This window comes from Phoxinus phoxinus, assembly GCF_949152265.1.
Source record: "Phoxinus phoxinus genome assembly, chromosome: 9".
Lineage (NCBI taxonomy): Eukaryota > Metazoa > Chordata > Actinopteri > Cypriniformes > Leuciscidae > Phoxinus > Phoxinus phoxinus.
In genome coordinates, this window is record NC_136884.1 from 27,940,586 (window position 1) to 27,955,535 (window position 14,950).

The following is a 14,950-nucleotide window of genomic DNA, read 5'->3' on the forward strand; positions in this document are numbered from 1 at the left end:
CCTACTGGCAACAGGAAATGACATGTTTAACACTGTGATGCTGTACTAGCAACATATTAAATATGCCATTGAGTTTTAAACATGTTAGAAACCTGTTAAAACATGCTAGCAATTCTTAGCTAAGTGCTAAAGCATGCTAATGCAATGAAAGAGGAAGTTGTTGTTACTAAAGAAGGCAATGTCCAATCTTTCCCAAACTTTACACGTTTGATAAGAGTCCTGTCCTGAACACATCTACATGACACTTTTCAGTTATAGTAATAGCGCCACCTACTGGCAACAGGAAGTGACATGTTTAACACTGGGATGCAGTACTAGCAACATATTAAATATGCCATTGAGTTATATACATGTTAGAAACATGTTAAAACATGCTAGCAATTCTTAGCTAAGTGCTAAAGCACGCTAATGCAATGCAACAGGAAGTTGGTGTTACTGAAGAAGGCAATGTCCAATCTGCCCCAAACTTCACACGTTTGATAAGAGTCCTTCCCTGAACACATCTACATGACAATTTTAAGTTAAAGTAATAGCGCCACCTACTGTCGACAGGAAGTGACACGTTTTACACTGTGATGCATTACTAGCGACATATTTAATATGCCATTGAGTTCTAAACATGCTAGAAACATGCTAAAACATGCTAGCAACACTTATCTGAGTTATATCGCATGCTATTATCCCCATAATCAAGGACATTTTTGTAACTGACTTTGACATACTCCTCCTATTTTTACCTACTTAAATGCACATTGCCCACCGTGCTCTGTCTTCCTAAAGCCACCGGGTGGCGGTGGCACGGGTGCGAGGGCCCTTTCATCGCTGCTTGCAGCTTTAATTATTATTATTATTATTATTATTATTATTATTTTCCACATTTGATCGCATTTTTGAGGGCCTAAACATGCACGAAAACTCACGAAAATTTGCACACGCGTCAGAACTGGCGAAAATTGACATCTGATATGCGTTTCAGAATTGGGCGGGGTAAAATGGCTCGATAGCGCCACCTATAAAGGTTCAACGGAGTGCGCCTCCCGCTACGTTTCACGTACGTGTACGAAATTCGGTACATACATGTAATGACCCAATACCTACAAAAAAGTATCTTGGAGCATAGCCTTAAACACAACAGGAAGTCAGCCATTTTGAACTTCCTCTCTGATTTTTGTGCAGTTTTTGGCATTTTCAGGCCTCGTACTTTAACGAACTCCTCCTACAGTTTTAATCTGATCATCTTCAAATTTGGTGAGTGTAATCTTAAGGCCTTTGCGACGTTAAATTGCGAAGATCTAGAGTTTTCGTCGAAGGGCGTGTCCTCGGCGGCCTGACAAATTTTGATGTTTCGCCATGAAACAGGAAGTTGCTGTAACTCAGGCAAACAATGTCCAATCTGCCCCAAACTTCACACGTTTGATAAGCGTTCTGTCCTGAACACATGACCATGCTCAAATTCAGTTACAGTCATAGCGCCACCTGCTGGCAACAGGAAGTGACATGTTTAACACTGTTTTGGACTCCTAATAACATATAAAAAATTGCCACCAAGTGCTTAACATGTTAACAACATACTAGAAACATGCTAAAACATACTAGCAAACATTAGCTAAGTGCTAAATCATGCTATTAATGCAATTAAATAGGAATTTGCTGTAACTCAGGCATTGAATGTCCAATCTGCCCCAAACTTCACACGTTTGATAAGCGTTCCGTCCTGAACACATGACCATGCTCAAATTCAGTTACAGTCATAGCGCCACCTGCTGGCAACAGGAAGTGACATCTTTAACACTGTTTTGGACTCCTAATAACATACAAAAAAGTGCCAGCAAGTGTTAAACATGTTAACAACATACTAGAAACATGCTAAAACATGCTAGCAAACATTAGCTAGGAGCTAAATCATGCTAAATCATGCAACAGGTTAATGCAATTAAATAGGAATTTGCTGTAACTCAGGCATTGGATGTTTAATCTGCCCCAAACTTCACACGGTTGAATATTCTCATGTTTAACACATTTACATGAGAATATTCAGTTATAGTAATAGCGCCACCTACTGGCAACAGGAAATGACATGTTTAACACTGTGATGCTGTACTAGCAACTTATTAAATATGCCATTGAGTTATAAACATGTTAGAAACCTATTAAAACATGCTAGCAATTCTTAGCTAAGTGCTAAAGCATGCTAATGCAATGAAAGAGGAAGTTGTTGTTACTAAAGAAGGCAATGTCCAATCTGCCCCAAACTTTACACGTTTGATATTAGTCCTGTCCTGAACACATCTACATGACACTTTTCAGTTATAGTAATAGCGCCACCTACTGGCAACAGGAAGTGACATGTTTAACACTGCGATGCATTACTAGCAACATATTAAATATGCCATTGAGTTATATACATGTTAGAAACATGTTAAAACATGCTAGCAATTCTTAGCTAAGTGCTAAAGCACGCTAATGCAATGAAACAGGAAGTTGGTGTTACTGAAGAAGGCAATGTCCAATCTGCCCCAAACTTCACACGTTTGATAAGAGTCCTACCCTGAACACATCTACATGACAACTTTAAGTTAAAGTAATAGCGCCACCTACTGTCGACAGGAAGTGACACGTTTTACACTGTGATGCATTACTAGCGACATATTTAATATGCCATTGAGTTCTAAACATGCTAGAAACATGCTAAAACATGCTAGCAACACTTATCTGAGTGATAACGCATGCTATTATCCCCATAATAAAGGACATTTTTGTAACTGACTTTGACATACTCCTCCTATTTTTACCTACTTAAATGCACATTGCCCACCATGCTCTGTCTTCCTAAAGCCACCGGGTGGCGGTGGCACGGGTGCGAGGGCCCTTTCATCGCTGCTTGCAGCTTTAATTATTATTATTATTATTATTATTATTATTATTATTATTATTCTCCGCATTTAATCGCATTTTTGAGGGCCTAAACATGCACGAAAACTCACGAAAATTTGCACACGCGTCAGAACCGGCGAAAATTGACATCTGATATGTGTTTCAGATTTGGGCGGGGCAAAATGGCTCGATAGCGCCACCTATAAAGGTTCAATGGAGTGCGCCTCCCGCTACGTTTCACGTATGTGTACGAAATTCGGTACATACATGTAATGACCCAATACCTACAAAAAAGTCTCTTGAAGCATAGCCTTAAACACAACAGAAAGTCAGCCATTTTGAACTTCCTCTCTGATTTTTGTGCAGTTTTTGCCATTTTCAGGCCTCGTACTTTAACGAACTCCTCCTACAGTTTTAATCTGATCATCTTCAAATTTGGTGAGTGTAATCTTAAGGCCTTTGCGACGTTAAATTGCGAAGATCTTGAGTTTTCGTCGAAGGGCGTGTCCTCGGCGGCCTGACAAATTTTGATGTTTCGCCATGAAACAGGAAGTTGCTGTAACTCAGGGAAACAATGTCCAATCTGCCCCAAACTTCACACGTTTGATAAGAGTTCTGTCCTGAACACATGACCATGCTCAAATTCAGTTACAGTCATAGCGCCACCTGCTGGCAACAGGAAGTGACATGTTTAACACTGTTTTGGACTCATTATAACATAAAAAATTGCCAGCAAGTGCTAAACATGTTAACAACATACTAGAAACATGCTAAAACATGCTAGCAAACATTAGCTAAGTGCTAAAGCATGCTATTACTGCAATTAAATAGGAATTTGCTGTAACTCAGGCATTGGATGTCCAATCTGCCCCAAACTTCACACGTTTGATAAGAGTTCTGCCCTGAACACATTTTCATGAGAATATTCAGTTATAGTAATAGCGCCACCTACTGGCAACAGGAAGTGACATGTTTAACACTGTGATGCTGTACTAGCAACATATTAAATATGCCATTGAGTTATAAACATGTTAGAAACATGTTAAAACATGCTAGCAAATCTTAGCTAAGTGCTAAAGCACGCTAATGCAATGCAACAGGAAGTTGTTGTTACTCAAGTAGGAAATGTCCAATCTGCCCCAAACTTCACACGTTTGATAAGAGTCCTGCCCTGAACACATCTACATGACACTTTTCAGTTATAGTAATAGCGCCACCTACTGGCAACAGGAAGTGACATGTTTAACAGTGTGATACAGTACTAGCAACATATTAAATATGCCATTGAGTTATATACATGTCAGAAACATGTTAAAACATGCTAGCAAATCTTAGCTAAGTGCTAGAGCACGCTAATGCAATGAAACAGGAAGTTGGTGTTACTGAAGAAGGCAATGTCCAATCTGCCCCAAACTTCACACGCTTGATAAGAGTCCTGCCCTGAACACATCTACATGACAATTTTAAGTTAAAGTAATAGCGCCACCTACTGTCGACAGGAAGTGACACGTTTTACACTGTGATGCATTACTAGCGACATATTTAATATGCCATTGAGTTCTAAACATGCTAGAAACATGCTAAAACATGCTAGCAACACTTATCTGAGTGATAACGCATGCTATTATCCCCATAATAAAGGACATTTTTGTAACTGACTTTGACATACTCCTATTTTTACCTACTTAAATGCACATTGCCCACCGTGCTCTGTCTTCCTAAAGCCACCGGGTGGCGGTGGCACGGGTGCGAGGGCCCTTTCATCGCTGCTTGCAGCTTTAATTAGGGCCCAAGCCTTGAAAAGGCGAAGGCCCTATTGTTTTTCTAAGGATTATTATTCTTCTTCTTCTTTATTATTATTATTATTATTTTACTACCTTTTGGGCACTTTTGGGGGCCTTAACGTGCTCAAAAACTCTTGAAACTTTGCACAAATGTCAGAACCCGCGGCCATTAGGGCCGCACTGAAGCTGGGACCCGGGCGTGGCAGGGGGGCTCGGCAGCGCCCCCTGGAATGGGATTCAAAAACATGTCCATATATCAAACACGCTTGCATGTAATAATATGAAACTCGGTACACATATAGATCTCATCGGGCCGAACAACTTTCGTGCTCTAAGTTTTACGCCAGTCCAACAGGAAGTCAGCTATTATGGGCTGTATGGAAACGCATGTTCTGGCATTTGAAACACTTCTCCCAGAGAATTCATCCGATGACCACGAAACTCGGTGTGCATGAAGTCAAGACATGGAGGATGCTAAATTGCGGACGGATTTTTGATATCTCGAACGGTTTGGCCGTGGCGAGGAAACGAATTTATGATTAAAAAAGATGCATAAAGTGTGTTATAACTTAGTTATAGTTTAACCTACAGTTACAAAACTCAGCGTGTATATTGATCTTATTAAGCCGAACAACTTTCTAATTTACAGTCATTAGCTCCGACCAACAGAAAGTCAGATATTGTGGTTTGAATGTGAATTGTGTCTCTCTCTGTCTCTCTGCCATTCTGTGTGTGTGTGTCTGTCTGTGTGGGGTGGGGAGGGGAGGGGGGATCTGTGTATGTGTGTGTGTGTGTGTGTGAGGAGGGGGGCTAGTTTAGTTTAACCCTTTCTCTGCTGTGTGCAAAATCTCGGGCACTTTTGGGGCCCTTAACGTGCTCGAAAACTCTTGAAATTTTGCACACAGGTCAGAACCCGCGGCCATCAGGGCCAGGCTGAAGCTGGTACCCGGGTGTGGCAGGGGGGCTCGACAGCGCCCCCTGGAATGGGATTCAAACACTTGTCCGTATATCAAACACGCTTGCATGTAATAATATGAAACTCGGTACACATTTAGATCTCATCGGGCCGAACAACTTTCGTGCTCTAAGTTTTACGCCAGCCCAACAGGAAGTCGGCTATTGTGGGTGGTATGAAAACGCATGCCCCTGGAATTTGAAACACTCTTTCTAGAAAATTCATCCAATCGCAACCAAACTCGGTCAGCCTGACGACAAGACATTGAGGATACTAAATTGCTTAAACAGTTTGGCCGTGGCGAGGAAACGAAATTATGGCGAGAAAAGAGAAACACGATCTGTTATAACGTCTTCATACATTTATTGATCTTGATGAAACTTCAGTAGCGTGTTTGTTGTAAGAGAGCGATCACATGGATGTAACTAATGTGAGTCCCCCCCCTTTTCTGTGTGTGTTTGGAGGGGAGCAGAAAGACTCACACTGATACAAGCTCTAAAGCAGACTTCTTCTCGACAGTCAAAGCGGGGTTACGTTATTGCCCGTCGTGCACAGGAACCCGAAAGGCAACGGGGTGGCGGCTTTTTATATATATATATATATATATATATATATATATATATATATAAATAAATATAGCTGCAAGCAGCGATGGAGGGCCCAAGCCGGTGGCAGCGCCAGCCCGGTGCCTTTAGTGTAACTAAAGGCACCAGGGTGGCGGTGCCACCGGCTTGGGCCCGTAATCGCTGCTTGCAGCTATATTTATTTATATATATATATATATATATTTATTATTATTATTATTATTTTACTACCTTTTGGGCACTTTTGGGGGCCTTAACGTGCTCAAAAACTCTTGAAACTTTGCACAAATGTCAGAACCCGCGGCCATTAGAGCCGGACTGAAGCTGGGACCCGGGCGTGGCAGGGGGGCTCGGCAGCGCCCCCTGGAATGGGATTCAAAAACATGTCCATATATCAAACACGCTTGCATGTAATAATATGAAACTCGGTACACATATAGATCTCATCGGGCCGAACAACTTTCGTGCTCTAAGTTTTACGCCAGTCCAACAGGAAGTCGGCTATTATGGGCTGTATGGAAACGCATGTTCTGGCATTTGAAACACTTCTCCCAGAGAATTCATCCGATGACCACGAAACTCGGTGTGCATGAAGTCAAGACATGGAGGATGCTAAATTGCGGACGGATTTTTGATATCTCGAACGGTTTGGCCGTGGCGAGGAAACGAATTTATGATTAAAAAAGGATGCATAAAGTGTGTTATAACTTAGTTATAGTTTTACCTACAGTTACAAAACTCAGCGTGTGTTTTGATCTTATCAAGCCGAACAACTTTCTAATTTACAGTCATTAGCTCCGACCAACAGAAAGTCAGATATTGTGGTTTGAATGTGAATTGTGTCTCTCTCTGTCTCTCTGGCATTCTGTGTGTGTGTGTCTGTCTGTGTGGGGTGGGGAGGGGAGGGGGGGATCTGTGTATGTGTGTGTGTGTGAGGAGGGGGGCTAGTTTAGTTTAACCCTTTCTCTGCTGTGTGCTCGAAAACTCTTGAAATTTTGCACACAGGTCAGAACCCGCGGCTGAAGCTGGTACCCGGGCGTGGCAGGGGGGCTCGACAGCGCCCCCTGGAATGGGATTCAAACACTTGTCCGTATATCAAACACGCTTGCATGTAATAATATGAAACTCGGTACACATTTAGATCTCATCGGGCCGAACAACTTTCGTGCTCTAAGTTTTACGCCAGCCCAACAGGAAGTCGGCTATTGTGGGTGGTATGAAAACGCATGCCCCTGGAATTTGAAACACTCTTTCTAGAAAATTCATCCAATCGCAACCAAACTCGGTCAGCATGACGTCAAGACATTGAGGATACTAAATTGCTGACGGATTTTTGATATCTCGAACAGTTTGGCCGTGGCGAGGAAACAAAATTATGGCGAGAAAAGAGAAACACGATGTGTTATAACGTCTTCATACATTAATTGATCTTGATGAAACTTCAGTAGCGTGTTTGTTGTAAGAGAGCGATCACATGGATGTAACTAATGTGAGTCAAAGTTATAGCGCCACCAACTGGCAGCAGGAAGTGTGTTACTTTTGACAAAAGTGGGGGGGTTAGTTTTACCTACAGTCACAAAACTTGGTATGTATATTGTGCACATCGAGCCGGACAACTTTCTGATTTACAGTCATTAGCTCCGACCAACAGGGAGTCAGATATTTTGGTTTGAATGTGGTTTTGTCTCTCTCTGCCTCTCTCTGACAGAGTTCCCCCAGCCATTCTGTGTGTGTGTGTGTGTGTGTGTGTGTGTGTGTGTGTGTGTGTGTGTGTGTGTGTGTGTGTGTGTGTGTGTGTCTGTGTGTGTGTGTCTGTGTGGGGAGGGGAGGGAGGGCACACACACAGACAGCCCCCCTGTCTGTGTGTGTGGGGAGGGGAGCAGAAAGACTATGAACAATTGTGCCATCTAGTGTTTTATACTATGTATAAATGTGTTTTTTATTTTAAACAAGTGTTTTAAAGTACACTAATTTCAATTAATGATATGCTGCATTTTTATGTATATTTAAACATTATCAAAGTTAGGATGTCATTTTTTTAGTTTCAAAACTTATCTGTCTCTGTCTCCCTTTGGCTGTCATTACCCTCCCCTCACTCCCACAGTCTCATTACTCTATTATTTCTTTCTGTATCAAATAATATTACCATAAACAAAAAGTTTGAGTTTCTTTTTCAATCAATGTATTATGTGTAACTTAAAAATAAGCAGATTAAACAGATATGTTTGAGGGCAAGACATGAAAACGATGAAATATAATATAGTATTAGTAAAAGAGTGCAGTTTAGGGTTGGATGAATCAGATAAATAACATATTTTGTTAAAAAAACATTTGGTTAAATAAAATCGAGTGATACATAGGGCTATATTGCCCTCTCGACAGTCAAAGCGGGTTACGTTATTGCCCGTCGTGCACAGGAACCCGAAAGGCAACGGGGTGGCGGCTTATATATATATATATATATATATATATATATATATATAAATATATATATATATATATATATATATATAAATAAATATAGCTGCAAGCAGCGATGGAGGGCCCAAGCCGGGGGCAGCGCCAGCCCGGTGCCTTTAGTGTAACTAAAGGCACCAGGGTGGCGGTGCCACCGGCTTGGGCCCGTAATCGCTGCTTGCAGCTATATTTATTATTATTTTACTACCTTTTGGGCACATTAACGTGCTCAAAAACTCTTGAAACTTTGCACAAATGTCAGAACCCGCGGCCATCAGGGCCGGACTGAAGCTGGTACCCGGGCGTGGCAGGGGGGCTCGGCAGCGCCCCCTGGAATGGGATTCAAAAACATGTCCATATATCAAACACGCTTGCATGTAATAATATGAAACTCGGTACACATATAGATATACTTATAGATCTCATCGGTTCATATATCCTTCGTGCTTTTACTTTTTACGCCAGCCCAACAGGAAGTCGGCTATTTAGGGTAGTTTAAAAACGCATGTTCTGGCATTTGAAATACTCCTCCTAGAGAATTCATCCAAACACCACAAAACTCGGTCAGCATGAAGTCAAGACATTGAGGATGATAAATTGCCAGGGGATTTTTGATATCTCGAACGGTTTGGCCGTGGCGAGGAAACAAATTTATGGCGAATATTGGAAACAGGAAGTGTGTTATAACTTCTGCATACATTAACTGATCTTGATGAAACTTCAGCATTGTGTTCATTGTAAGAGGCCCATCACATGGATGTGACTATTGTGAGTCAAAGTTATAGCACCACCAACTGGCAGCAGGAAGTGTGTCACTTTCAAAATGCTTTAAAATCACCCTCTTATTTTTACCCGATTTGCTTCAAACTTCATCTGTATAATGTAAACACACGGCAGATGTGGACCTGTGAAAGGATTATTGATATCTTAAATACTGTTGCCATGGCAACGCAGCAAACTTTAATATTTTTTTCTGATGTTTTTGAGACTCTTAGCATGCTTGAAATTGGATGAAACTCGACAGACACATTACATTTTTAAGCTAGTAGATACGTGCAACGTTTCAGAAACGGGCGTGGTGAGGGGCTCAGTAGCGCCACCTTTAGTCAAAAATGGGGTATTAGTTTTACCTACAGTAACAAAAATCAGTATGGATATTGTTCTCCTCGAGCCGGACAACTTTCTAATTTACACTCATTAGCCCCAACCAACAGGAAGTCAGATATTTTGGTTTGAATGGGAGAAAATCTGAGAATTTTGCCAGTCTCTCTCAGTGTCTGTGTGTGTGAGAGAGGAGGGGGGCTTTATGTTAACCCTTTCTCTGCTGTGTGCGACTTCTCGGGCACTTATGGGGCCCTTGACGTGCTCAAACTCTTGAGACTTTGCACACAGGTCAGAACCCGCAGCCATCAGGGCCGGGCTGAAGCTGGTACCTGGGCGTGGCATGGGGGCTCGACAGCGCCCCCTGGAATGGGATTCGAACACTTGTCCATATATCAAACACGCTTACATAAATTAGTATGAAACTCGGTACACATTTAGATATCATCGGGCCGAACAACTTTCGTGCTCTAAGTTTTACGCCAGTCCAACAGGAAGTCGGCTATTATGGGCTGTATGAAAATGCATGCCCCTGGAATTTGATATACTCCTCCAAGAAAAATTATCCTATCGCCACCAAACTCGGTCAGCATGAAGTAAAGACATTGAGGACGCTAAATTGCGGACGGATTTTTGATATCTCGAACGGTTTGGCCGTGGCGAGGAAACGAAGTTATGGCGAGAAAAGAAAAACACAATGTGTTATAACGTCTTCATACATTTATTGATCTTGATGAAACTTCAGCAGTGTGTTTGTTGTAAGAGGGCGATCACATGGATGTGACTATTGGGAGTCAAAGTTATAGTGCCACCAACTGGCAGCAGGAAGTGTGTTACTTTCAAGATACTTTTGACTAAAGTGGGGGGGTTATTTTTACCTACAGTCACAAAACTCGGTCTGTATATTGTGCTTATCGATCCGGACAACTTTCTCATTTACAGTCATTAGCTCCGACCAACAGGAAGTCAGATATTTTGGTTTGAATGTGGTTTTGTCTCTCTCTGACAGAGTTCCCCCTGCCATTCTCTCTGTGTGTGTGTGTGTGTGTGTGTGTGTGTGTGTGTGTGTGTGTGTGTGTGTGTGTGTGTGTGTGTGTGTGTGTGTGTGTGTGTGGGGAGGGAGGGAGGGCACACACACAGACAGCCCCCCCTTTTCTGTGTGTGTTTGGAGGGGTGCAGAAAGACACTGATACAAGCTCTAAAGCAGACTTCTTCTCGACAGTCAAAGCGGGGTTATGTTATTGCCCGTTGTGCACAGGAACCCGAAAGGCAACGGGGTGGCGGCTATTTATATATATATATATATAAATAAATATAGCTGCAAGCAGCGATGGAGGGCCCAAGCCGGTGGCAGCGCCAGCCCGGTGCCTTTAGTGTAACTAAAGGCACCAGGGTGGCGGTGCCACCGGCTTGTGCCCGTAATCGCTGCTTGCAGCTATATTTTTTATTTGTTATTTTTATATTATTTTATTGCCATTACCTATTTTTACCTGTTTTTATACAGAAGTTTAGTTTGCTAAATACATCCTTTTTTGGATTGGATGTGTATTGGATGTGAAAAGAAGGAAATGTTTTTTTTTTTCATAACACACTTCACTTTAATGTGTGTGAATTTCCCACACCGGGAGTAATTGTTTGTTTGAATGTTCTATATTCTATGCAAAATGTTCTATTAAAGAAAACATAGACAAAAAACATTTGTGTGTGTTGTAAAGTGGTTAGAAAAAATAAAATCGGAATCGGCTAAAATCGGTATCGGCAGGTCAAACTTGATGAAAAATCGGAAATGGCCTAGAAATTTGAAATCGGTGCATCTCTAATTATTGGTAAAGCTGCCTAATAAATCCCTCGCTAATGTCCAGTGGAAGTGGTTGTTGTCGAGTGAAGAATCCCGAAGTCCGCAGCACTGCTGTGAAGTGAGCTTTTAAAGTCACCGTTTTACTTCTAAGTCCTGATAAGAGAATCTGAGGTTGAGAGAAGAACACATTACCTGTTACTTACCGTCTGAGCCCTGCAGATGTGCAGCAACGCTGTGGAAGTAAGCTTTTAGAGTCCCCTGTCTCACCATTGTGCCCCGACAACGTATCTGATACTGAGAAGAATACATAACCTGTTACTTACCGTCTGAGTCCTGCAGATGTGCAGCAACGCTGTGGAAGTAAGCTTTTAGAGTCCCCTGTCTCACCATTGTGCCCCGACGACGTATCTGATACTGAGAAGAATACATTACCGGTTACTTCCCGTCCGAGTCCTGCAGATGTGCAGCAACGCTGTGAAAGTAAGCTTTTAGAGTCCCCTGTCTCACCATTGTGTCCCGAAGACATTGAAGGATTGATCCAGCGGCTACTCCGGTCCAATAGCCCTATAAAAGAAGAGCTTCTTATTCTTTCCTCAAGTTGATTGTCGTTTAATAAAAATTGTTACTTTGAACTCAAATACTTGCCTCCTCATCTGTCCTTCTGTTGCGTGCCTGTGGTGTCGGCTCCTCACGGTGGTGTCTGGAGTCAGGGGCGGCTGGTCCTCCCAGTCCGTCCCGGCCTGCACTGGTGACATGTTCATTCACATAACTCTCTCTATTTATTCCTGAAATCTGAGCCAGCCGCTAAAGACGAGGTGGGTTCATTTTGTTTTTGAAGAAAATGCTCCCTCAAATCTACCGAAATTTGTTTATGTACTTCTACCAGAAAGACTCGTGTCACAGGTCGGAGCGGACCACCTGAGTACCGCCCCTCCCTTGATCTCCACCTCGGGGAGGTTCCCAGGGATACCCTAGACGACCAGACAGAACGAGGACACTGGAATGGAATTTTAAAATACAACTCTTTATTAATTTACTTAAAATAGGGGAGGGGGAGGTGAAGGGGCTAAAATCCAGGGGGACTGGAGGGTGAGGACGCCGCCTCGGAGCCCGCTGTCTCCGTCACGGGAGAACCTCAGATAAGTCGTCTCGTTCGTTGACTCAATGTCTGGCTCCGATGTCCTTTTGTTGGCTTACTCGCCTCTCTTTCCTAGGTTGAACCTTCCAGGCGTCCACGCCACGGCTCACTCCTTCTCCCGGGCACAGGGGAAACTCAGATAAGTTGTCTCGTTCCTTGGACTCGATGTTTGGCCTCAATGTCCTTCTATTTACTGACTCGTCTCTCCTTCTCTTTCCCAGGTCGCACTCCTTGCCTCAGGCGTGGTTCGGCGGCTCCCTTGAGAGATGGGTCAGTGGTCCGGCGGTATAAAGGTAAGCACCTCCTGGACCTTCACGCCACGGCGCGCTCCTTCTCCTGGGCACAGAGATATAACAAAGAAGTACTGGGGTCAGGGGTGACAGGATTACCTCTTGTCTCGGGCGTGGTTCGGCGGCTTCCTTTAGGGATGGGTCAGTGGTCTGGCGGTATAACGGTAAACAACTCCAGGGCATCAGCTGGGTCGGGGTCAACACTGGGACTTTCGTTTGGTATACAGGTAAGTATAACTTTGCTCACTGGATATCACTCACAGACTTCGTAGGCACGGTACATCAGTTTCTCTCCTCGTCTCGGGCTCTGTGATAGCGATGGCTCGGGGGCTCGAACACGGCGGTGATGCTGGATCGGACGCTTCTCCAGGCGACTCCACACAGGTAAGTATATCCGCCCGGGACACGTTTGCTCAGAGCGTGCGGGAGCGTTTCCCTCCTCTCCACTCAGGCACTGCACACACACAATTTCCTCCAACACAGCCACGTATCAACACAGTTCCTCAAGGGGTTCTTACTTGGCTCCGATCGTACAATCGTCGTAGAGACAGAGGGTAGGGTGATGTTCACAGCATAAATCTATGGGCTAGTGGCTCCGCCAGCTTCGGGATCTTGTCCTCCCCAGAGGGTGGGTCGGCCTGAAAAGTGGTCTTTGTGACGACACGCACACAACACAGCACAACACGGCAAATTCCAAGTGTACACTCTCACAGTCAAGCCACTGACTCACCTACGGCACTCCACACACAGTCCAGGTGCACTTAAAGGATAATTCCGGTGTTAGGGGTGAACAGTTATAAGACCCGAGACCAGATATGTAGAAAAGATGACCAGGAGTCGTGAAGTTCAATCAAAAGGATAAAAATTTACTGAAGAATAGTTTGCAGTTTCATTGGTAGAGCAAGCGTCAAAGTCTCACGAGGAGGTCGCAAGCCAACTCTACCTTACACAAAATAATACACCAATTATACCATTTTGCAAGGGCAAGCATCGCATCATCATACATCTGATTGGCTAAGAGAATATAAAACCATAAACAATTTCACACATGTGAGCAGATAAAAGGTGCCTATCGCCATTAGTCAGGATAGCTGTCGCCAATCCTTAGATGTAGGTCAGCGTTGACCTAACTGTTAGATGAGAGCGCCGATGAGGACGAGCGTTGTGTCCCAAATGCCTACGTAGAAAGTCAAACACACACACACAGAACACCACCAAATAACATCGCCAAGGCCGAAGAGTGCTTGAGCTTCGTATTATCAGTTAGCCAAAACATAGCTCCTCAGGAAGAAAGGCAGAGAAATGGCATTGCTCTCTAGAGAAAATATATAATTTCACAAGCACAAAAGAATATAGAAATGATTATGTGATAATGCATATATATATTTGATTATTGATTTGTATAAAAGTAATGTAAGCATTCAAAAGGATATGGAATGAAATATATATATAACTGACTGAAGAGACGAGGGATTTTGACCGCCCCTTCAGTCCCCCGTTTTAGACCTATGTGGGGTCCAATACCGCCACGTCTGGTCTAACAAGTGAGGTCACTACGGAAGGTGGAATGGTGACTTATGATTCCCTGGCGGGTCACAAGAGTCTCTTCGCCTCTTTACGGACATGCTGGAAACTAAAAATTCCAGTCCCCATTCCAAGGCTCTCCCACCTTCCACTCACAACAGGGCATCAATGTTGTTCTTTCTCAGTTTGTCGCTCAGATGGTTCGTCAGCTTTATCAGTCTGCTTTCCTCGTCGACAGGATTCAACTTACTGCAAGAAGACCTGCAAATATATGAGAAGAAAAAACGAACACACATACACACACAAAAACATAGAAGAGCCAACCCACGCCTCCACTTCTATCCCACCGACCTTTTTGCATAATGAGGGTATTACCGGGATAATTTGGGGAGTGACCAAGCCAAAAGGTCACCGTCTTATTTCCGTCCAAGCGATAGCAGCAATC